The 24270-nt window shown below is 38.0% G+C and overlaps 1 protein-coding gene across 1 annotated transcript in view; it reads left to right on the top strand.

Annotated features, from left to right (window-relative positions):
• The window catches only part of TAOK3 (TAO kinase 3), a 165136-nt gene that overhangs the window by 52081 nt on the left and 88785 nt on the right, over positions 1-24270 (top strand). The window contains exon 2 of the mRNA XM_019649130.1: positions 18943-19043. The gene's annotated coding sequence lies outside the window, so the exon portion shown is untranslated. The remainder of the gene's footprint in view (positions 1-18942; positions 19044-24270) is intronic.

Below are 24270 nucleotides of genomic sequence, written 5' to 3'. Positions count from 1 at the left end.
TGTATATTATACCAGGGCATTCCAGGGGACCTGAATCAATTGGAGCATGAAGATTATGTGTTAGCTGCTGCCTACTCTAATCACATTATGCCCGTTCCTCCTGTTTTTTATACTAGAAAGTGATGTTGGAGATGCAGTGTGGCACTCAGAATGGGTGCAGGTGCTATTTTGAAATTTTAAATTCTTTAAAAAGAGAGCATGAGATTTTTATGTTCATCAAAAGTGGCAAAGATTTAAAAAAAAAAAAAAAGATTGACCAGACTAAAAATTAGAGGATTAAACAAATTTATTTACATGTTGGCAACGTGTATATGCCATAGAGTTTGCTTCCTACATTGTTGAAATGAATTCAGAGAATATTTACCGAGAAACCGTTTCAGTCAAGACCTTTGTGCTGCGGGGAACCAAGTCAAAAGATCATTCCTGCCTTCAAGAAGTTTATTATTGAAAAGGGAAGAAAAATGTACTGCTTTGAAAATTATTACGCAAGAAAAAATGTGGTTAGTTTTATTTTTTCAAAGTTATAAATAGAGAGAAGAGAACATAGCTCACATGTACGATCTACCAAGGGTCAGACATATGCTTTCTTATTTAATCCTCAGGACAACTCTAAAACATATACAGATGTACCTCAACTTACTTTGAAGTTACGTCCTGATAAACCCATCCTAAATTGAAAATACTGTAAGCCTAAACATATTTTATACACCTAAGCTACCGACTATGACAGCTTAGCCTAGGCTTAAACATGCTCAGAACCCTTACATTAGCCTACAGTTGGACAAAACCATCTAACACAATGAATACAATGGAGTCGTTGGTGGTTGAGCCTCGTAATCAGGTGGCTGACTGGGAGCTGTGGCTCGCTGCATTGCCCAGCTCATGAAGGAGTGTCTTACCACATACTGCAAGCCTGGGAAAAGATCAAAATGCAAAAGTTGAAATATGGTTTCTACTAAATGCAAATCATTTTCATTGAGAAATCCTAAGTAGAACCACCTGAAGTCCAGACCCTCCATATTCTTTTATCTTTATTGTCAGATAAGGAAACTGAAGTTTAAAAGGATTAAGGAACTTGCTGAAAGTTTCAAAGCAAGTCAATTGCCACATAGATTACCCTCCAGGCTTCTATCTAAAGCTGATTTCTTGACTGATATACTAGATCCCACCTTCTCAGGTCCACTCAAGGATAAACTTTAGCAATTCGCCCTTCTCTCCTACAACACCAATTTTTCCTCCTGGATCATTACCATCAACCTACATTCATGTTCTTATTTCTCCCATCTTAAAGACACTCAGACAAAAAACTTCTCTTAATTCCACTTTGCCTCCCAGCTGCCTCTCCATTTCTTTGCCCCCTTTCTCGGGGAAACGTCCCAAGAGTTGTCTATACTTGCTCCCTCCAATTCCTCTCCTGCCAGTTGCTCCTACACCTATCCAGGAAAGCGTTTGTCTCTACCACTCCACCAAATGTGCCCTTGTCAAGGTCACCGTGACTTCTGTGTTGCTAGAGCTAATGGTCAGTTTTCATCTCTTATTTGACCATTCAGCAGCATTTGACACACTGATCACTCCTGCCATTTTGAAACATTACATTTGACTTTCAGGACACCACACTCTTCCTTTTTCCTTCTATTTCCTGGACGTTCCTTCTCATCTCCTTTGTTTGTTCTCCCTCTTTTCCACAGTCTCTTAAAGCTGGAATGTCCCAGAGCTTGGACCTGGGTCCTCTTGCCTCTTTATCCATCTTGCATCTTTGGTGATCCCATCTAGTACCATGGCTTTACTACCATTACCAATATGCTGACAGTTCCCAAATTCAAACCCCCATTCCATACCTCACTCCTGAACGCCAGATCTGTATACAGAATGTGACTCAGTATCTCTACGTGGATGATCAGGATATGAAAAGCCTAACTCCTGATCATCTTTCCTTCTCAGTCGATGGCACCTCCATTTTTCCAGTTTGCTCTGACCAAAAACCTTGAAATCATCCTCAATTACTCTTTTTCTCTTACAGCCTCACTCCAACCCATCAGCAAATTTAGTATCTGTCAAACAACATGGATGAATCTCCAAATTATAATATGGAGTGACCAAAAGCCAGATACCAAAAGATTATATACAGTATACTCGTATGTTATGATAAGAGTACAAATAAAGTGCCAGATGACAGTTCGGAGCAGGTATGGAAGAGGTTGGAAGCAAGATTAAGGAGGGGATTGAATTGACTATAGGTATCATTAGTTGCTTATATAGGTCATCTCTCTCCTTCTACGTTTTAAACCCCTTAAGGATAAAACTTTACTATGTATTGCTAACATTCTTCTGGATACTAATTAAGCTCAGTTTCTTTTATACTTTCTCTACCCCTCAAAATTAATTTCAGGACTTGGAGATATCCCAAGTCAGTTGTTACAGGACTTTTTACTTTTCTTTTTTTTTTTTTTTTTTAAAGATTTTTATTGGGGAATTGGGGAAAGGGGAACAGATAAGCTGCTGTCCTTTTTGTTCTTCAGTCTAGTTGCGGAGGACGTTGCTTCACTGGTCCAAGTTGGCACCATTATTGCGCTCTTCCCGGCCGAGGCAGATCAGCCGCCGGCTTCTGGACGGCCACTCATTGCGGTTGCTGGCCGCTCACGCTGGCTGCTGGCTACACACGGTAGCCCAAGGCAACCCACTGCAGCAGGGGCTGCAGCCCACGCCCTCACCGGTGACTCAAGGCAGCCCAGCTCCAGGTTGAGCTGTTGTTCAGCATCTTAGCTGTAGAGGGCAGTGTCACTGGCCCTCATATGTGGGATCCGAACCGGGGCCCTCTGGCGTCCCAAGCCGGCTCTTAACCAACATGCCACTTGGCCGGCCCAGGACTTTTTACTTTTAAAAAGCAGATTAATATTGATTTCTTGTGTTTATTTGTATATGAGCTAGACTAGATATAGATTCCTATTTGTAAAAGGCTGTTCCTATGGGAGAATTGCTGAAAGAGTGTTAGGCAACTTTCAACGGGAATAAGGTACTCTAACATGTATTCTGTCAACATGTATGGATGCTTGCCCTATCTGCCAGTGGCAAAGAAAAATGAAAAGTGACTAAGAATGCCGAGTTATCCTTTCAACATTAGAAATTAGGCAAGCGTTTCAAATTTGAAATGCTAACTTTCTGGGGTACGCAGGCATATCTGAAAGTCCCAGCACAAGTAACCTCTGATTTGGGAATACTTAGGCTTCCCTTGTCTTGGATTGGCACACTACTGTTCACTGATCAGAAAGTCTCAATGATGACATTGCCTTTTTTTAAAATCACAAAGTAAAAAGAAAGTTGTACATGGGAGGAGCTTGACCTTCTGGTTTGACCTTGGGTAAAGCAAATCCAAATGATTAAATGGTTAGTATTCAGGAATGTTGTAGGCTAGATGGAATCCTTTATAATTTATCAGGTCATTAATTTCTGATATCTTTCATACAGTGACTTAACTGAAAAGTATACTGTAGTGGCTAAGAGACTGGGCTTGAGGTTAGACTGTCTAGATTTGAATTCCAGCTCTACTATACACGAGCTCTATGAAGTTGTGCCTCAGATTTTCATCTGTAAAATGAAATCGGTAAATACTAACTCTTTCATAGTGTTGTATTAAGGGTTAAATGAGGTAATACATAGTGCTTGGCACGTAGACAGCATTGAGTAAATGTTCGTATGGTTATGATGATGTTGATTGCATTAAACTGGGTCCTATGAATGAAAGTTACTCTTTGTTCTTTCTATCTTTAGTACTATAAAATAAATGCTTCTTGATTGTCTCTTTTTGATTATGTTTGTTCTAAGATTACTTCATTTGTCTAAGGCAACAATGAATGAATATTGAAAAAAATCCTAATAAAAGACTGAATGAACTCCTATAAACCAATACAAGTGATATTTTAGACTTGCTGACTGAAGGCAGGCCTAAGTAATCGATTCTAAGCTGCTTAATGCAAGGATACCATGTATTATGACTATCCACATGGAAAAAGTATTGTATAACGGGATTAAATTTTTGTTTATGTTATATAGATTTCATTTCAACTTTTATAAACCGATACAGGTCTACTCAGACTCCAAAGGGGTTTCTAGACATTTATATGGGATGATGTCAAATGCCATTTCTTTTAAGACATTCATTAAAAGACATAGGTTCTTAAGTAAGTTGGGAGTGCTGATAATTCTGAAGTTATTAACATTCGAGTACCATATTGTTCAATAAAATGGTAAACTTCTAAAATAAAGGTCAAATCCATTGTAAGTAAAGCAACCTGTAGAAGAAAGCACAGAGTGTTTTGCTTAACAAAAGTCTTTACCACAATGTTCCCTAAATTATAAATACCTTAATACATTTGATATATGAATTGGTTTAATGCAACAGCATTTTTTGGCCATATGCCGTGTGCAGCCGGTGTGTCAGGCACTGGTGATACAAATATGACCCCTGCCCTCTAGCAGCATATGGTCTTAACCGAGAGACATTTACCCAAGGCAACCTAAATCTTGTGTTTGTACTGTGTATATAAGAAATGTTTACATCTCATGAGTGACACTCAATTACAAGACGTATGTTTCCAACTAAAAAGAAAAAACTTTTTACAGCATCCCTCTACGGGACGTAAAGAAAAAGACCTCCCCAGCTTAAGAGAGTCAGGAAAGTGTCCACAAAGTGGCACTTATCTAAGCAGATTCTTGAACAAATTCTAGTTATCTAGGGAGGAGAAGAAAGGGGCTGCCAACAGGTGCTTCACGATATCCCAAGGAAGTAGTTTGAGGTAGCCGGGTCACCTAAGAGTTCCTAAGGACAGGCTTTAAGAGCAGACCAGGAGCAGATCACAGAGGGGTTCATTTGCCATCTATCTACAAGAAGTTTGATGTTACATCCTGTACCTGATGGGATTAAAGGGTTTCAGGCTGGAGAGTGGCAATGGTCAGATTGTACTTTCAGGTCCATAATGCTGGCAGTAGTATAGAAGATGGATTCCACTCATGAACAGCTTTAAAGAGTTTTTAAAATCAGGTCGTATTATAGAGAGCTGATAGGGTTTATTCAGCTTCTAAATTTAAAGTAAACTACTCCAGGATGAAGAAATTGCTTTAAATACCTGAACAAGAAAGTACTTGTAATCACTTATATCTTGTGGAATTTACACATTTCAGGTTCATATTCAGAGGCAGTATTGTTGAAAGATCAAATAAATGTAGAGTCTTTGGAAACAGATTTTTAGGTCAAGATTTTACACTTAAGTATGTGTACTCTAGTAATCTTATTTATGTGTGTGTGTTTAAGTTATTGGGTGGAGACTAGTGAAATAATTACAACCTTTTTATTCTATATCACAGAATTCTATTTCTGCCCAGTTCTTTGAATTATCAAGCTATGTTTTTGAATGGAAAAGGATTATCAAAGGATCAGCTTTTCTAGCTACCTGAAAAGGAATACATTTTGGCTACTAATTTAGTAACCATTGGAAAATTGTCCAAATCTTAATCCAAAAATTTCTTAAGGAGGCTATCTTAGTCTCCTTAGTCTGATATAACAAAATATCACAAACTGGGTGGCTTAAGCACAGAAATGTATTTTCTCACAGTTCTGGAGGCTGAGAAGTCCAAGATCAAGATGCCACCCAATTAGGTTTCTGGTGAGGTCTCTCTTCCTGGCTTGCAGACAGCTGCCTTCTCCCTATGTCCTCACATGGCCTCTCCTCCTTCCATATGTCAGGTGAGGGAGAGGGAGAGAGAGCAAGATCTTTTCTCTTTTTCTCTTTTTGTAAAGTCACTAATCCTATTGAATTAGGGCTCCACCCTTAATGACCTCATTTAACTTTAATTAACTCCCCTGTCTCCACATTCATTCACATTGGGGGTTCAAGTTTCAAAACCTGAATTTTCGGGAGACAATCCAGATCATAGTGGAGGTCAGAAGGACCTTTTTCCAAAGAAGTAAATATAAATTTAAGTACAGTAAAATCTTGAGTTGCGAGTAACTTGGTTTGCGAGTGTTCCACAAGACGAGCAAACATTTCTAATACTTTTTAACATGGTAAATGAGTGATATCTTGCAATACGAGTAGTTTGTTTCCAGAACGAATTATGCTTGCAAACTGAGGTATTACTGTATATGCAATTTAATTTTGTAGATTTGGGATTCCTAAATCTGATTGTGCTTAATGAAAATTTTTAGCTTTAGGGCAACAAAGTGGATACCGGAGGGAAATTGTCCCAAACAAACAACAAAAAAGAACTTATTAATAGCTGTGACATTTTAGAAAAAAATGCATGCCAGATAATCCTTCATTAGTTATAAGAAGGTTTCTTTTCAAAGCTCTTATTTCTGTATGTTCTGTTATCTCCAGTGCTTGGCATTGTAATCCTGTAGCAGAGTATCAAAAGTTATAAATATAGGGCTCTCACAGTATCTTCATGTATTTGGTGATCAGTGGCAGGTAAAATTTGCAGAGGCTAAAAGTGTTTCTATCTTAGGTTTTTCTTTTATTTGACTTTGGGACAATTAAAGTGAAAATTGCTGGGAGTTTTAGTTACAGTGAACTCAGGGCATTTTTGTGTGTGTGTGAATCTGAATAAAAGATTTTAAAGCTGAGCAACATGCTAGAATCATAGATTTTTAGTGCAGAAATGGAACTTAGAAATTGTCTTGACTAGCCCCAAGACCAGGAACACACACAAAAAAAAGACAGTTATTACTGTAGTGCACATAATTTTTGAAAATACATTTCCAAAGACAGAGAGACAAGGGATTTTTCTTGTCTAATAATTGACATGAAGCAAAAGCCAGAGCCATATAAAAATCTAAATTTTATTTCTGATAGTATTCTCCTGACTCTTCATCTCATATTGGTTAGACTTAGGGAACTCATTTTAACCTTTCGATTATATATAAAATGAAGTGATGCTTAATTATAGAAATACTACGTTGCACATAGCACTAACATTGACTAAGAATTCAACTTTGGAATAGTTCCCCAAGATCTTATCCTCAACTTTGTCTCCTCCTCTCATTCTTTGCCTGAGTTACCATAGTTCCTTCTTGAATTTCTTGTCTACCTTTGCAAATAATTACAGATCTAAATTTCTAGTTCTGCCATTTCCCCTGAATTCTAACCTCCATTTTTTTCTACTTGCTATACATCTCTACCTGGATGTCCACCTAGCACTTGAAAGTTAATTTGGCTAGAAAGCATTCATCACCTTTCTCCCATTGAACTTATTCCTTCCACTAAATTCCCTTTTTTTGTTCATAGAATAACTGTCTTCCCTGTCACTTGTTCTTAGAGCCTCAGAGCTAGCTTTGACTCTCGTGCCTTTTCCATGCTCTACAGCAGCGGTTCTCAACCTTCCTAATGCCGCGACCCCTTAATCCAGTTCCTCATGTTGTGGTTACCCCCAACCATAAAATTATTTTCATTGCTACTCTATAAATGTACTTTTGCTACTGTTATGAATCGTAATGTAAATATCTTTTTGTTTTCCGATGGTCTTAGGCGACCCCTGTGAAAGGGTCGTTCGACCCCCAAATTACTCTGTTGTTCTAGCATCCAGACTCAGGAAGCCATGGCATAGCACCTGCCTTCTGCTTTCAATGTCATTGCTGACCTTCTAGAATAAGACTGCCATTTTTGTTGGGTATCCCTAACCTGACCTCCTGGCTCTACTTGCCTTCTGTTCCAGTTCAATATTTTAAAAAATATTTTAACTTACCCTTTTCATTACAAAGTTATATATGTTCAGTAGAGAAAATATAGAAAATACAAAAAGATAAAAGGAAAACAGGACATGTCAACGTTCCCAACATCCAAAGATAATCACTATTAATACTTTGGTCTATATTCTTCTAATTCTTTTTCTATGATATATATGCAATGTTTTTAAACAAAATGTTTCCAGCTAAGCCTGTATATTCCTGCCAGACAACTAGAGTATTATTCCTTTGTTGTTGTTGTTGAGATATAATTAACATATAACATTATATTATTTCAGATGTTCAATATAATGATTCAATATTTGTATATATTACTAAAAGATCATCACAATAAGCCTAGTTAATATCCATCACCACACATAGTTACAATTTTTTTTTCTCATGATGAAAACTTTTAAGATTTACTCTTAGTAACTTTGAAATAGATGATACAGTGTTACCTATAGTCACCCTGCTGTAATCCCCATGACTTACTTATTATATAACGGGAAGTGTGTACCTTTTGATCACCTTCACCCGTTTTGTTCACCCTCCCTACCACCCCCCGCATCTGGCAACCACCAATCTATTTTCTGTATATATGAGTTTAGAGGGGTTTTTGTTTCTTTGTTTTGTTTTGTCTTAGATTCCACTCTAAGTGAGATCATAGGTATCTGTCTTTCTCTTTCTGACTTATTCACTTAGCATAATGCCCTCAAGGTCCATCCATGTTGTTGCAAATGGCAAGATTTCCTTACTTTTTATGGCTGAAAAATATTTCATTGTATACATGTAGACCACATTTTCTTGATTCATTCATCCAGTAGATGGACACTTAGGTTGCTTTCATGTTTTGGCTATTGTAAATAACGCTGCAGTAAACATGGGGGTCCATATATCTTTTCGAGTTAGTGTTTTTATTTCCTTCAGATAAACCCCCAGAAGTGGAATTGCTGGATCATATGGTAGTTCTGTTTTTAATTTGTAATTTTCGAGGAACCTCCACTCTGTTTTCCATAGCAGCTGCACCAATTTCCATTTCCATTAATAGTTCTCCAGGGTTCCCTTTTTCCACATCCTCGCCAACACTGATTTCTTGTCTGTTTGAGAATAGCCATTCTAACAGGTGTGAGGTGATATCTCATTGTGGTTAGAGTATTATTCTTAAAGCCTGATTCTAATTTAATCTATTTTCATCCTTCACAGAAAAAAAAAAAAGGTTTAAGGCCTATGCATGGTATTGAAGCTCTATGACAATCTGGACCCAATAGACTCTTCCTGTTTTGTTTCAAAAGGATCCTGTCCCTAATCTGCAGAACCACTTAAGTTACTTGCCATTTCCAAACGTGCTGCAACTTCCAGTCGTTTGCTCCTACCCTTTCCTATAAAAATTCAACATGTTGTGTACAGAGCAATCCAAACGACACCTCTTCCATGAAGCCATCAATCACCTGTCCATTCTCATCCCCCACTCCTTAGAGAATGAGAAATTCTCTCTCCCTCTTTCAAATGTCCATAGTACTTGCAACCCTCACTGATTCTAGATAACGAGTTTCTGGTGAACACATATCTGCATTATATATATTTTTTCAGCACCTAGCATGATGTCATAAGCATAGCGGGTATCCAGTAAATGTTGAATGAATAAATGAATGGTTGAGCACTGCTTCAGGGTCACCATACCTCTTATTAAACTCATGAGCAGAGTAAGATTTTTGTATATTTTGAAGAAACTTAAATAAAATTACTCAGGCTAGAGGGTCATTGATTAAGGAGATAGAATTAGAAACTAGAACACTCCAAATCCAGGTTTGTCCATATCTTCTGTTCTGTGATGTGGGTCTTGATCATTAATGAGTAGATACTTACAGTGTGGGTTGCCTGTTGCTTGAACATTATTCTGCTTTGGATAGGAGGGTGGCAGTTTTCCTCCTCCTGCTATGAGGCAGTGCAGGTGGATGGATATTCCTTTCTCAGCTGCCTGGCAGTTGGCCTGTGACTTTTGTCAGTCAAATACTCCCACCCGGGACTTTGAATCTTGAGAGCTTAGGGCACAACAGAGATGATTTGTGGTGCCAAGAGTCTAGAACAGAAGCAAGTGGCAGCCTCATCAGTAGACAGTTACTGTGGGAAGATCTTGATTGTGCCTTTGCCCTTCAAAGGGCCTGCCCATTTTCTGAACTTTCTGGCCCATTCTGTGACACAGCCTATCGGGATGTGTTTTCTGACACCACCCAACCAACAATTAACCCGATTTGGACAGTATCTTCCTGGAGATAGCATCAGCTCCCACAGGTTAAGGGCTCAGCCCCACCAGACTGCACCCCACGCCACTTCAGACACCAGTCACAAGTCCAAGTTGTTATCTATGCTTCTGACTTACCAGCTGTATAGATCAAACCCATCCTCAGGTGTGATTAATTTGCTAGAGCAGCTCACAGAACTCAGAGAAACATTTACTTATGTTTGCAGTTTACTGTAACACATATTAAATAAAGGATGCAGATGAACAGCCAGCTGAAGAGGTACACAGGGTGAGGTCTGGAAGTGTCCCGAGCACAGGAACCTCCGTCCCCATGGAACTGGAGTGCACCACCCTCCCAGCATGTGGGTGGATGTGTTCACCAACCCAGAAGCATTCTGAACCCTCTCCTTTTGAGTTTTTATGTAGGCTTCATTACATGCATGATTGATTAAATCACTGTCCATTGGTGACAGAACTCAATGTCTAGACCGTCTTCTCCTACCCAGAGGTCAGGGGATGGGCCTGAAATTCCAACCCTCTAATCTGGGTTGGTTCCCCCTGGCAACCAGACCCCCTCCTTAGAGGCTTTCCAGAAGTCACCTCATTAACATACACTTGGGCTTGGTTGAAAAGGGTTTGTTATGAATAACAGAGGACTCTTTTTCACCTTTATTGCTCTTATCACTTAGGAAATTCTAAAGTTTTAGGAGCTCTGTAGCAGAATCAGGATGAAGACGAAATATATATTTCTTATTATCAATCACATTATCACACCATAAATGTGTGTCTAAGTTTGCTGCCTAAGTTTGCCAGAGTTGTTTTCTGTTATTTGCCACAAAAACAAAAAACAAAACTTGACAGGGACTGTTATCTTTAGTACTTATGATGGAGCAGCATCATGCAATTCAAAGAACTCCCACCATGCAAGATAAAATTCTATTTAAAGGAGACCACCAATGCCAAAAGGCACAGGCATGAAAGCCGTTCATTGGAACCACAGTGGGAAATGCCAAGTTATTCTCTCCAAATAACAATGCATGTTATATGGATGTGATCAAATAAGAATTATAGGCACATCTAGCAAACCTTTGCTCTGTACCTGCTACATTCTTGACATATATTATCTCATTTAATCCTCACAACACTATTATTTTCTATTAAGAGAGGTTATAGAGGCTTGATAGAAAACAGAATGGGGTAAACTGCATATAGGAAGGAACTCTTTAGAATCCCTTACCTATTTATACTGGTCAGCTGGAAGAGAGAGTGGTACGAATGCCCACATTTCTGTAGATCAAGGAATATGTTAGAAAATATTGGTTTTTTTAACTAACCTCTAACTGAAATTTAGCATTTTCTATAATTTATGAATGTTGACAACAAACCACATAAGTATTAGCAATACCTGAGACTTTTTCAATAATCAGATATTTTATAACATATTACAGTTACAGAAATCTCAAAATATTGTTTATGTTCATCACTCTTTGAAATTGTACTTATCAGACTCCCTACTAGCTCTCATTACTAAAGGAATGAATAAAGAAGCACAAATACTGCTGTATCACAAATTTGTTTAATATTTTAATAACTTTATTTTGGTATAATTGGTGTCCTTCGTTTTTTTTGTTTTTTTTTTTTAAGATTTTATTGAGGAATTGGGGAGGGAACAGCGCTGGGGAATCGGGAGAAGGGGAACAGACAAGTTGCTGTCCTTTTGTTCTTCAGTCTAGTTGTGGAGGATGTTGCTTCACTGGACCATGTTGGTATTATCATTGCGCTCTTCTCAGATGAGGCAGATCGGTCGCCGGCCTCTGGACGGCCGCTCACAGCGGCTCTTGGCAGCTCACACCGGCTGCTGGCCGATCACACTGGCTGCCAGCCACACACGGTAGCTTATGTCAACCCACCGCAGCAGGGGCTGCAGCCTACGCAGTTGCCAGCGACTCACGGCAGCCCAGCTCCAGGTTGAGCTGTTGTTCACCATCTTAGCTGTAGAGGGCAGTGTCACTGGCCCTCATGTGGGATCCGAACCGGGGCCCTGCTGCACAGAGCTGGCGTCCCAGGCCAGCTCTTAACCAACGCACCACTTGGCCGGCCCCCTTTGTAATCTTAAGTGATTAATTTTTTTCACTTAAGACATGATTCTGAGAAGGTGTCCACAGGTTTCACCACTGCCAAAGAGGTCAGTGCTACAAAAATAAGGTTAAGAATTCCTTTTATAGACTTTTTTTCCTTTGGACTAACTCAGTGGTTCCCAATCTTAACTGTGTATGGGAATTACTTGAAAGGGTTTTAGGAACAAAACCATGTATACTGACTAGGATTTTCAAGGATAATTTGAACTGTAGGCAGGTTCCGCCTTAAGTGTCAACCTTTGTAACCCACCCACCTTGGGTAAGATATGACTCCAGTATAGAATGTTCTCAAGTAGATCCACAGACTCCTGGGAATGTGAAAATAGGTCTAAACGTTCTGGGTGAGATCTTTTTAATGTTATGTTCTCATTTTGATGGTTATCGCCTAACAAAAGAATACATAGCGGACTGTCTGGATGACCACCTTATTACCAAACAGCCCTGTGGTTTGCTGTTTATTGTAGGGCCTGAGTTTGTGTTTGCCATAGCCCAGTGCCAAGTGGTACCTCTGTAATTGTCTCAAAGTAATAAGGAAAGCATGGAAGTGGAATTCATGCACAAATGTTGGACTCTCATGTTGTGAAGGCCAGATGATGCCAAGTCAGGCTGTATAAATGACCTTTCCCCAGGAATGCAGAGAAAAGTGGTGGGAGAATTAAGCCATCACATTCTCAGTAAGCACCCCAGACTACAAAACCCGAAACATGGTGAATGGGGCCATGCTTGTTTGGGGAGTGGTTGTATCAACAAACGATTGGGTTGTCAGAAAAGTCATGACGCCGTTTTGCAACGAAAAACATAGTAAAAATACGTCATGTCTTTTCTGACAACCCAATAATAACACCTGTTATATGAAATCCGTGTTGTTAGCTTTGATATGAGGCGGGGTTGTGAATTTATCTTATCTAAGTTGTATACGAGTAAAAGCTATAAAAGGTTTATTATAGTTTTATGAATGAGCAGTTTCATCTTTCAGTAGCTCAGGTCACAAACTTTCGAGTCATCCCCTGACTTCTCTCTTCCTTTCAGATTCAGGCAAAGCAGCAAAGCCCATTGGCTATTCCCTTCCAGCTACTCCGGAGTTTAACCACTTCTCACTGCCTCTACCATCACTTGGCACTGGCTGCCGTCCTTTCTTGCCTGAGCTTTTGTGATGGCTTTCTTCCAGTTCTCCCTGTTTTTAACGTTGCTTCCATACAATCTGTTTTCCACAGAGTAGTAAAAAGTTTTTGGGGTTTTTTTTAAATACATAAGTCACTTCTCTCCCAGAATGCTTCAATGGCATCCTGACTCACAATAAAATCCAGAGTCTTCATGGTGTAATGGAAGGCCCTATCTCCTCTCCAGCCGCATTCCTGGTTGTTCATTCTGTGCTAGCCACACTGGCCTGGCTCCTCCTGGCATACTCCAAGCAACCTTGCTCTTTCTTCTGCCTGGACCACTCTTCCTTGCTAGGTATTTTCAGGTTTTACCTTCGCATCCTTTAGCCTTCAGGCCTCAGCTCCATTTTTAACTTCTCAGAGATTTATCGTGACCACTGACTCTGCCTTATTTTATTTTTCTTTATATTATTTATTAGTATTGACATATCAGTATTTATGTGTGTCTCTCCACTAGAATATAAGTTCTATAAGAGTAGGGAAAAATCTAGGCACATATTAGGCACTTAATAAATATTTGGCGAATGGATGAATATATGATATGGATGAATAAATTAAGTGAATGACTAAAAAAATTAAGAAAATATTAGGGATCTGTTGAGTAGTTTTTGTAAGGGATCTGAATATTAATCAAGTTTAAGAAACCCTGTTTTAAAGAGTAAATCATCATTATCTATGAAAGCTACTTAAAGTTTTCACATATACATATGATTAAGTTACAGTGAGAAGTGAAATTTCAAAAGCTTGGTCAAATCTATTAGAATAGTTTGGAATTTACATAGACAAATCAGAACCATTTTTGTACTGGTTTTTACTCATACAAGGTACCATTTTTCCCAAATGCATAATTGATATCAAATTGCTAGCCTCACATCAGAGTATCAGAAAGCACAAAAACTTTCAGTGTTAAAGTTAAGAAATCCAAAGGAGCTTTTCCTTTCCCATCGGTGTATCAACCTAAACATCCTTTTTTTTAAAGAAGGGAGGAAGTAATACTCTTTAAGAAACCAAAATAATTGATATTTTTACTTCTAAGCACACATAATCTTAAAAAGGTGCTTGGAAGAGTCTTCTTTATAATATTTAATGTCAGTTGACTCAGGAGTAGCCTAAAGGTCATTATTATGATAACCAATAAACCCCAGCCACTCCTGTAGTATTTGCTAAGTAGATGATCATTAAAGTCCCTTTCTGGTCCTCAAATACTGTGACATATGATCACAATGGGAATATGATCAGAGTGGCATAAAAAGCAACTATCATCTAGTTTCCTTTTCAAAGTGAAAGTACTATAAAAAAGGTTTCTCATCGAGAATAACAGGTAAATATGAGTGGCAGACAGTATACACAAACAATTCTGTTTCTTTCTTCAAAGACAATTCTCTTCAACTCTCTATGGGAGGTTGTGTTATAGGCTTAGGGGAGAGCAGACACTGGGACTACTCTTGACCTTGAAAGAGTCCTATCACCTATTTATACTTTATTTTTCGCTGCTGTAAAATGAAGATTTTACCTGCCTGTGTCTCACTTCGGGGAACAAAGTAATGAATGAAATAATAGGAATTTACACAGGCTAATTTACTGCGAAGCTTAAACTTGAGAGCCCCTTAGTTACACCAGCCCCTTCTAAGACCCTCTACCTATTTTTAGCTTGAATTTTGAAAAAAAATTTTTTTAAGAGATCCCCAAATTCGTTTACTCTTCTGTCCCCATAAGAACTGAATCTATGACTATATATATTCATGAGATCCTTCAGAGAAATAATAACACAGAAAGTCCAATCTTAAACTTTTCTTGATTACCCTCCAAAATATAGCAAAAGAGGAAAACTTTTTGCTATTTTGAAGTCTGACTTACACAGCTTGATTCAGAAGAAATTTTTCTGGTGTGTGAAATCAGAAGACCTGGATTTTAATTTGGAGTAGTGCTACTACATAGGTGTGATTTGACACTTAACTTTTCTGAGATTCAGTTTAAAAAAAAAAAAGTTGAAATGTGTGATCTTTAAAATTCTTTCCCACATGAAACACGGGTTCTTATTCCCTAATGCTGAAAAATTGTGGGTTTTTCAAACTAGTTGGCTCCAGGTTTATTGTTGAAGAAGTGTGATTACAACATTTTAAGGCAACTATGAGATTCCATGAATCATTTTTCTTGAAAGATTCTGGGCAAAGGGAAATTATGAAAAATATTTATATTTCTACTCTCTATCAAGTGTTCTTATATTAAGGCAGAATGTCTGTGAAAAATAATTTACTTGATAATCATTGTTGGAAGATTTCCTTTTCCTAGAAGAAAGAATGAAGAAAATTATTTCAGATGCACATCCCTGATGAAATCTACCCTAAGCTAGCCGGATGGTTCAATTTGCCCAAGGGCCTAAGACCTGAAATACTACATTCTTGGCACAGTTCTAAGCTCTCACTATAAATGCAATCCCTGAGTTTGCAGGAGGTCAAGAAAGGGAAAAAATAATTTCATGCATATTATTTTACCTTCAGTTAATTTTTAAAATGCTATCCTCTTGGAAGGAAAAATACCCGTGTTCATGTGTTGAGGGAAGGATGAATTTAAAGATAATTTTTAGTGTACAATTGGGACCGAAGAGGGAAGGCTATTCCAGCAGAGTTTTATAGAGTGTCAGCTATTTAAAGATGCCACAGGTCCTAGCAGTTCTATTCCTAGGTATTTAATTAAGAGAAATGAAAATGTATGTTAACATAAAAACCAGTACACAAGTGATAATAACAGCATTATTATGTCAGCCTATTCATATGAAATTTTCAGAACAGAGGAATCTATAGAGACAAAGTAGATTAGTGGTTTGCTTAGGAATAGAGGTAAAGAGGTGAGGTGACAGCTAAAGAGTAGGGGACTTCTTTTTGTGGTGATGGACATATTCTAAAATTGACTGTGATGGTTGTACATATCTGTGAATACACTAAAAACCATTCATTGAATTGTATACTTTAAATGGGTGAATTGTGTGGTATGTGAATTATATCTCAATCAAAACTTGTTTTTAAAAAACATGCCATGGGGATACGATGATTAATAAAAACATAGGTTTAGACATGTATTCTACACTGAAGAAGCACTTGTCATCCAGTTAGAGTACTAATATATGTATATTAAAAACTGAAGGCAAGGGACAAAATGGTAGGTCCTATAGAAGAGGTGACATTTAGCTGGACTGTGAGGGTAGTTGGGAATTGGCTATTCTAGGCAGAGGCAATGCATAAGCAAAAACAAAGGTATGGAGGGCCGGCTGAGTGGCTCAGTTGGTTAAGAGCTCGCTCAAGAGTTTGAGCTCTGAGCAACAGCGGTTAGAGTCCCGGCCCAAGCTGAGCAGCCGCTGAGCTGCCAACAGGTGGCAGGATGGCTCAGTTAAAAAAACACACACAAAGGTATGGAAATGTAATTGTGTATTAATTCATTTTGTCCTGGTTATAGAGTTTAGAATTTAGGTTAGAATAGTGGTTTGAGGCCAGCTTTGAATGTCAGTTAGGTACAGTAGGCAATAGGGAGATATGAGCAGAGATATGGTGTTATCTGAACTGTGCTTCAGGAAGATGATTATGGTAATAGTGTTTTTCAGATGAATTCCAGAAAAGACAGACCAGAGGCTGAAAGAGCAGGAACAGGAAACACATAGTGAGTGCCAACAGACACGGAAAGTGAAGAACACATAAAAAGAAATACATGAAGCTGACTTGTGAATTAAATGGAGCAAGGGGAAGGGAAGAGTCAACGTTAATGTGAGGTGCACATGAGCCATTTAGGGGAGAAACCAGATAGACATTTGAAAATGGAGGGCTGGGGCTTACAATGGAGGTTAGCACTGTCTGGTGACATAAGTGTTACATGAAACCATTAAATGGACAGAAATAAGGATAGCAGCTTGCAGTCATGCAGAGGGCTTCAGGCAAATACTCAGAGGCACACATTTATTTAGAAATCAGAGAACAGAAGAACTATAGGAGGAATAATTTGGAAGAACAAGAAAAGACAGTTTCATGGACCCCAGAGACATGTATAAAGAAGGGAGGTAGTGAAATGGAAGGAAATTGAGACCATCCTTTAGGTGTAATGGATAAAATTCAGAGTACAATTTTCAGCTTCAATAGCATGTGCAGTATTCTAACAGGAAAAAAATGGTACAACTAAGAAGTTTAATTCCTAGAAGACTTAAAGAGTTTTAGAACATTTATAGAGCCATGCAGCTGAAGATAGAGTACCTATTTTAAGAAAATGATGTAAAAACAGGTATTTAGAGAGAAGCCAAACACTAAGCGTACATGTTCATAGCGAACGTCTCCCATGTTTGAAATAAGTCAGGACATCAGAATGTTAGTAAATGCCTTATTTAAAACTGCATTCTTAGAAATTTCACAGCTAGCATTCATATTATATCATGAGGAATATTTTAGTTCATTGACACTCTAGGCAGATTAGATTAGCAGGGTAGACATGCAAACATTACAGTTATTGATTCGTTGGTGATTTGGTAAAATGTGATGCTGAATTTAGGCAAGTTTTAGGTACCAATTAACCTAAAGCATTTCACAGCCATAAAATCAGAGGAAATAACAAAAATAATGAAGAAGATTAGTTTATAAGTATAGGCATGAGTGGAGATTGGGATAGCCTCAGCAGAAAAAATGTGAAAGTGGAGGTTGATACCTTTTTTCTAATCCCCTCTCTGCCCTGTAAGGCCTTCATCTCCAAAGCTACAATAGTTAAGCATCTAACAATTATTTCAATATACATATTATAAGTATTTAATTGTTATATCCTTTGACCCAACAACTCTCCTTCTAGAAGTGCTTTCCAAAGGAAGTCCTAAATCGTAGATGGATAATACGCACAATGTTCTTTAAAGCACAATAATTTTTAATAGTTCAATGAAGGGTTGAGTACAGTCTTGCTTTCAAATTGTGGAGAAACGGTTATGAATGAATTGTGGCTCTTCCATAAGATACACATTGAATAGTCATTAAATGATCTTTGTGAATAGTGTTTCCTAACGTGGTGAAATGCTTATAAAGTTAGATAAAAGAGATGGATTATGAAATTATAGGTATAAGTGTGATCTCAGCTGTATAACAAAATAAATACGGGCATGAAGAAAAAAATATGTGTATGGAGAAAAGTACATCAAGTTATGAATGGAGTTTGTCCTGGGTAGGATAATGGAGGGTTTTTTTCATTGTAGTATCTATTTCCCAGATTTTCTACATTGGGCATGTACTTCTTTAATAGATAATTAAGAATAATCATTACTCCCAAAATGCAGGAGATTGGTTATAGAAGAACCCAGGAAAGGAAAGATAGATGAGTCAATGTAAATCATCGTGACTATTGGAAAAGCAATTCAAAATATAAGCCTCACTGACAGACAATCAGTAGCATCCCTGTGTGGTGTCAGATTAGTCCTGTGTACTCATAGCCTCTATTGAGTTTCCCGGGACTCAAGCAAACCCGTGGAAGCCTCAATATGGATTCTGAAATCTAATGACCATTTGTTTCCCTGGTATTGCTTGTGAAAGAGTAGCCTGTCTCTCTACTGTGAAAAGTGTTCCCTTTTACATTTGCCATCTACAAACAGATGAAGATGAAATTTTAACTTTGTAATAGTACATTTGCCCTATAATTATATATTTTATTCTTATCTTTCTGTAGGTGCACCATAAATACATTAGACTGAAGTTCCAAAAGAGGAAAAAGATTGCTGCTAAAATGAATCTGAGCAACACTGTATATTTTGTGCCATACACGAAAAGGTATTGTCCATAGATCTATGACTTAGCTTTCTCCTGTAAAATTGGAACAAAATGATACATTCTGGTTTTTCTGTCATTAATTTTTGTTACATTTGTAAGAAAAATATGTTAAAAGGGAAAGTAAAAATATTAATAAAATTGGGATAAAATATGCTTTTTTTTTTTTAGATTTTTATTGGGGAAGGGGAACAGAGTTGTCTTTTTGTTCTTCAGTCTAGTTGTGGAGGACGTTGCTTCACTGGCCCATGTTGGTATTGTGATCATTGCACTCTTCCACGGTGAGGCAGATCGGTCACCGGCTCATGGCAGCCCACTGCAGCTTCACTGCAGCCTACACCATCACCAGCAACTCACAGCAGCCCAGCTCCAGGTTGAGCTGTTGTTCACCATCTTAGCTGTAGAGAGCGCAGCGTCACTGGCCCATGTGGGATCTGAACTGGCGGCTCTGCTGCTCAGAGCTCACGCTCCCAAGCCTACTCTTAACCAGCGAGCCATTCGGCCGGCCCTAAAATATCTCTATAACATTTTTTAGTTTCAAATTATTTCCTTATAGATTTTTTTTATTCTCAGTTATTGCTTACAATATAGAAAATTACTTGGTTAAAAGAAATGAGCCAAAGTTTCTTGATTCCTATTATCAAATTATTTTCTGGAAATATGTATTGCCACTTTTTGTTGTAGTAATTCAGATAAGCAAAAAGAAGGAAATTAAAAATTTACCAGAAATCCCAACACTGACATTAGATAAAACACAAGCCTGCAAAGAAATGCAAACTTGCAGGTGAAAGAAGCCCTGTTTCCCATGTCACTGTGGCATCTGTCCTATGTTGTACCTTACAACTCGCCTCTTTTACTAAAACAAAACAAAACAGAAACTGCCTTTGGTAAATTCCTAGAAGGGTATTATTACTAGGTCAGAGTGTACACATTCTATTCTTCCAGCTAGGTATCCTTATGCCCTCACCAAAAGATGCATCTTTTCTGTATTACTTTGTCAATTTGGTGGGTGAAATGAAATGTCTTATCTGTTTTTGCTTCTTTGATTACTAGTGAAATGATATGTTTCATATCATTAATGGCCACTGCTGTTTCTTTTTTAAATGTCCTTATGTCCTTTGAGTGTGTGGATGGGTGTATGTATATGTATGTATTCGCCTCCCTAATATTAAGAATAACTGGCAAATATTTTGCAAGCACCAATTCCACTTATCTGCCTTTCATTTTTAAATTGCATTTTTTTAAAACAACCTCATCAATGTATAATTGACATATGATAATCAAAACATTTTTAAAGACCATAATGTTTTCACACACACACACACACACACACACACACACACACAGCCATCATTATGATGAAGATAGTAAACATATCCATCACTCCACTCCTAAAAGCTTTCTCAGGCCCCTTTTTAATCCTTCTCTCTTTTCCTTCTTCTTACCCCAACCCTATCCACAGGCAACCACTGATGTGCTTTCTGCCATGTTAGGTTAACTTGCATTTTTTAGAATTTTATATACACGAAATCATAAAGTATGTACTTTTTTTTTTTTGGTCTGGCTTCTTTCACTCAGCATAATTATTTTGAGACTCATCCTTGTTGTAGCATGTATCAATAGTTCATTTTATTGCCGAGTTGCATTCCATTGTCTGCGTTTGCCACAGATTGTTCGTCCATTCATCTGTTGATAGACAGTTGGGTTGTTTCCAGTTTGGGCTGTTAAAAATAAAGCTGCTATGTACATTTGTGTACAGGGCTTTGTATGGACTTACGCTTTCATTTTTCTTGGGTAAAGACGTAGGAGTGGGAAGGCTACATCATATGGTAGATGTATGTTTATTTAAGAAACTGCCAGGGGGTGACCAGTTAGCTCAGTTGGTTAGAGCGTGGTGCTGATAACACCAAGGTTGCCGGTTTGATCCACGCATGGGCTACTGTGAGCTGCGCCCTCCCTAAAAGAGTCAACTATGCCATTGTAGCATGAAAGCCATGTGTAACCAATGACCATGGCTGTTCCCCAAAAATTAAAAAAAGAAACAACTGCCAAACTGTTTTCCAAAGTGTTTGCACCATTTTTACATTCTCTCCAGCAATGTAGGAGAGATCCAGTTACTTCACATCCTTGCCAACACCTGGTGTGGTCAGTCTTTTTAACGTTAGCCATTCTAATAGGTATGTAGTGGTATCTCATTGGGGTTTTAATTTGTGTCTTCCTGATGAATAGCAATATTATTAAGCATTTTATCTTTTGTTTATTTGCCATTCATATTATCTTCCTCGGTGAAGTGTCTGTTCTAATCTCGTTCCCATTTTTAAAATTGGTTGTTCATTTGATTGAGTTTTGCTTTATATTTTCTGGGTATAAATCCATTATGAGGTATGTTTTGTAAAGGTTTTCTCTTAATCTGTGGCTTGTCTTTTATTCTCTTAATAGTTTTTCAGAAAGTATACATTTTCAAACTTGATGAAGTCTAATTTATCAATTTTTTCTTTTATGAATTGTGCTTTTGTTTTTATATCTAAGAACTCTTTGGCTAGCCCAAGTTCGCAAAAATTTTCTCCTGTTTTTTTTTTTTTCTTCAAGATTTTTTTTAGTTGTAGGCTTCACATTTAGTTCTATAATCCATTTAGAACTAATTTTTGTATTGGTGTCAGTATAGATCAAAGAACTTTTCTTTTTTTTGCATACGTATATTCAATTGTTCCAGCATCATTTGCTGAAGACTTTCTCTACTGAATTGTGTTTACACTTTATCAAAATTCATTTGCTCGTAAATGTGTGGGTCTATTTCTGGACTTCCTATTCTGTTGCATTGATTTATTTGTCTCTGTGTGCAATAGTGTCACACTGCCTTGATAACTATAGCCTTGATAAATCTTGCAGTTAGGCTATGTTAACCTTCCAAATTTCTTTTTCAAAGTTGTCTTCCTTTTTCAAAGTTGTTTTAGTTATTCTAGGTCCTTTGCATTTTTACATGAATTTTAGAATCAGCTTCTCATTTTCCATTTCCAAAGAGAACTCATTATTGATTCTTTTGACCTATAACTATAGTATATCTCTTCATTATGTCTTTAATTTTTTTTTTCTTTACCATTATTTTATTGCTTTTGTTGTACAGGTTTTTCATATCCTGTATCACATTTATCCCCAAATACAGAGGGCGCCAAAAAAATGTATACACATTTTAAGACAGGAAAAAACTATTAAAATTCTAATAATATATACCGATAACAAAAGATGAATACAAGTCACGTTTGACTTCTACAATTACAAGAGGTGCTCAAAGTGGTTACCATCAGCGTCCAGACACTTCTGATGACGGAGAACTACTGCTTGAGCAATGTGGACCAAAGTGTCCACTTGTATTGTTGCACGTGCTGTTTCAATTTCTTCCTGAAGTACCGCCAGTGTAGCCAGTTTTCTATGCTACACCACATTCTTTAAGGTCCCCATAGATAGACGTCAAGGAGTGTTAAGTCAGGAGAACCACTTAAAATGCCACTTCAAAATGGTCTTGCGCTCCTCGAACAACTACTGTGCTTCTGCTATTTTCTTTGACTGTCCTGACTGTCACTTGGTGACGCTAGCATTCGATAACATCTTTTGAGCGAACGTCATACTACACAGTCCTACCATAATTTAACTTCGAAAAGTAATACATAGATAACAGTTCTTAAAATGTGTATACTTTTCTGTGGCACCCTCAGCATTTTATAATTTTATGTGATTGTAAGTGATATTTAAGTTTTTTTGATTTCCATTTGTTCTTATATAGAAATATAATGCATTTTATATATTGATCTTGTTTTCTGCAACTTTGATAAATTCACTTATTAACTCTAGTAGCTTTTCATAGATTCCATTGAATTTTCTACCTAGGTGATTCCGTTGTTATTTCTCAATAAGTCGTCTTTTTATCTATTCTTTTTTTTTCCAAAGATTTTTACTGGGGAATTGGAGGAGGGTAATAGTGTTGGGGAATTGGGGAAGGGGACCAGCCAAGTTGTTGTTCTTCAGCCTTCATTGTGGAGGGCGCCAGTCACCATCTGGCTTCCCGTCAGCAGCTCGTGGCCTCTAAGCTCAAGGTGCTGTGTTCAATCTTAGTTGTGGGTGGGCGTAGCCACCATCCCATGCGGGAGTCGAACCAGCAGCCTTGTTGTGAAGAGCACACTCTCTATTCACTGAGCCATCCGGGCGACAGGTCAGCTCAAGGTGCTGAGTTCAGTCTTAGTTGCAGGTGGGCATAGCGCTCCGTTGAACAGGCAATCTTGTTGTTACACCAGCTGAGCCATCCCACCTGTCGGCAGCTCAGTGACAGCTCAGCTTGGGCGTAGCATCACTGACCCATGTGAGAATCGAACCGGCGGCCCTGTTGCTCGGAGCTCGCGCTCTTAAGCCAACTCGTAACTAACTGAGCCACTCAGCCGGCCCCATTTTTTCTATTCTTGATACATTTGGACTCTTTTTTCTTGCCTAACTGCACTTATAGAGCACCCAGCACAATGTTGAATTGAAGTGTTGCGAGCAGACATCTTTGCTTTATTCCTGATCTTAGGAAGGAAGCATTTTGTCTTTCACCGTTACATTTGATATTAGCTGTAGATGTCATGAATCCCCTTTATCAGTTTGGGGCGTTACCTTCTATTCCTAGATGGCTCAGAGAATGAATTTTGGATTTTGTCAAATGCTTTTTCTGCATCTTTAGAAGTGATCATTTGGCTTTTGTTTTAGATGGCTGATGTGGTGAATTACATTGATTGATTTTCGATTGTTAAACTAACCTTGTATTCCTGAGATAAACCCCACGTAGTCATGATGTATTATCCATTTTATATAGCACTATGTTTTATTCGCTAAAATTTTACAACAAACTTTTGCATTGATATTCATGAAGAATTTTGGTTTGTTTTCTTTCTTGTAATGTTTTTGTATGAGTTTAATAGGAGGGTAATGCAGGCCTCATAGAATGAGTCTCAGGAAGTCTTTCTCCTTTTCCATTTTCTGGAAGACGTGTATAATTAGTATTGTACCTTGCTTAGATGTTTGGCAGAATTTACCAGTGAAGCCATTTGAGCCTGGAGGGTTTTGTTTGTTTGTTTGTTTGTTTTTTAAGATTTTGTTGGGGAACTGGGGGAGGGGAACAGACAAGTTGCTGTCCTTTTGTTCTTCAGTCTAGTTGTGGAGGACGTCGCTTCACTGGCCCATGTTGGTATTATCATTGCGC

Source organism: Hipposideros armiger, unplaced genomic scaffold (genome assembly GCF_001890085.2).
Source record: "Hipposideros armiger isolate ML-2016 unplaced genomic scaffold, ASM189008v1 scaffold_129, whole genome shotgun sequence".
Lineage (NCBI taxonomy): Eukaryota > Metazoa > Chordata > Mammalia > Chiroptera > Hipposideridae > Hipposideros > Hipposideros armiger.
Note: the sequence above shows the minus strand (reverse complement) of the source record. Positions and strands in the feature narration are given on the sequence as shown.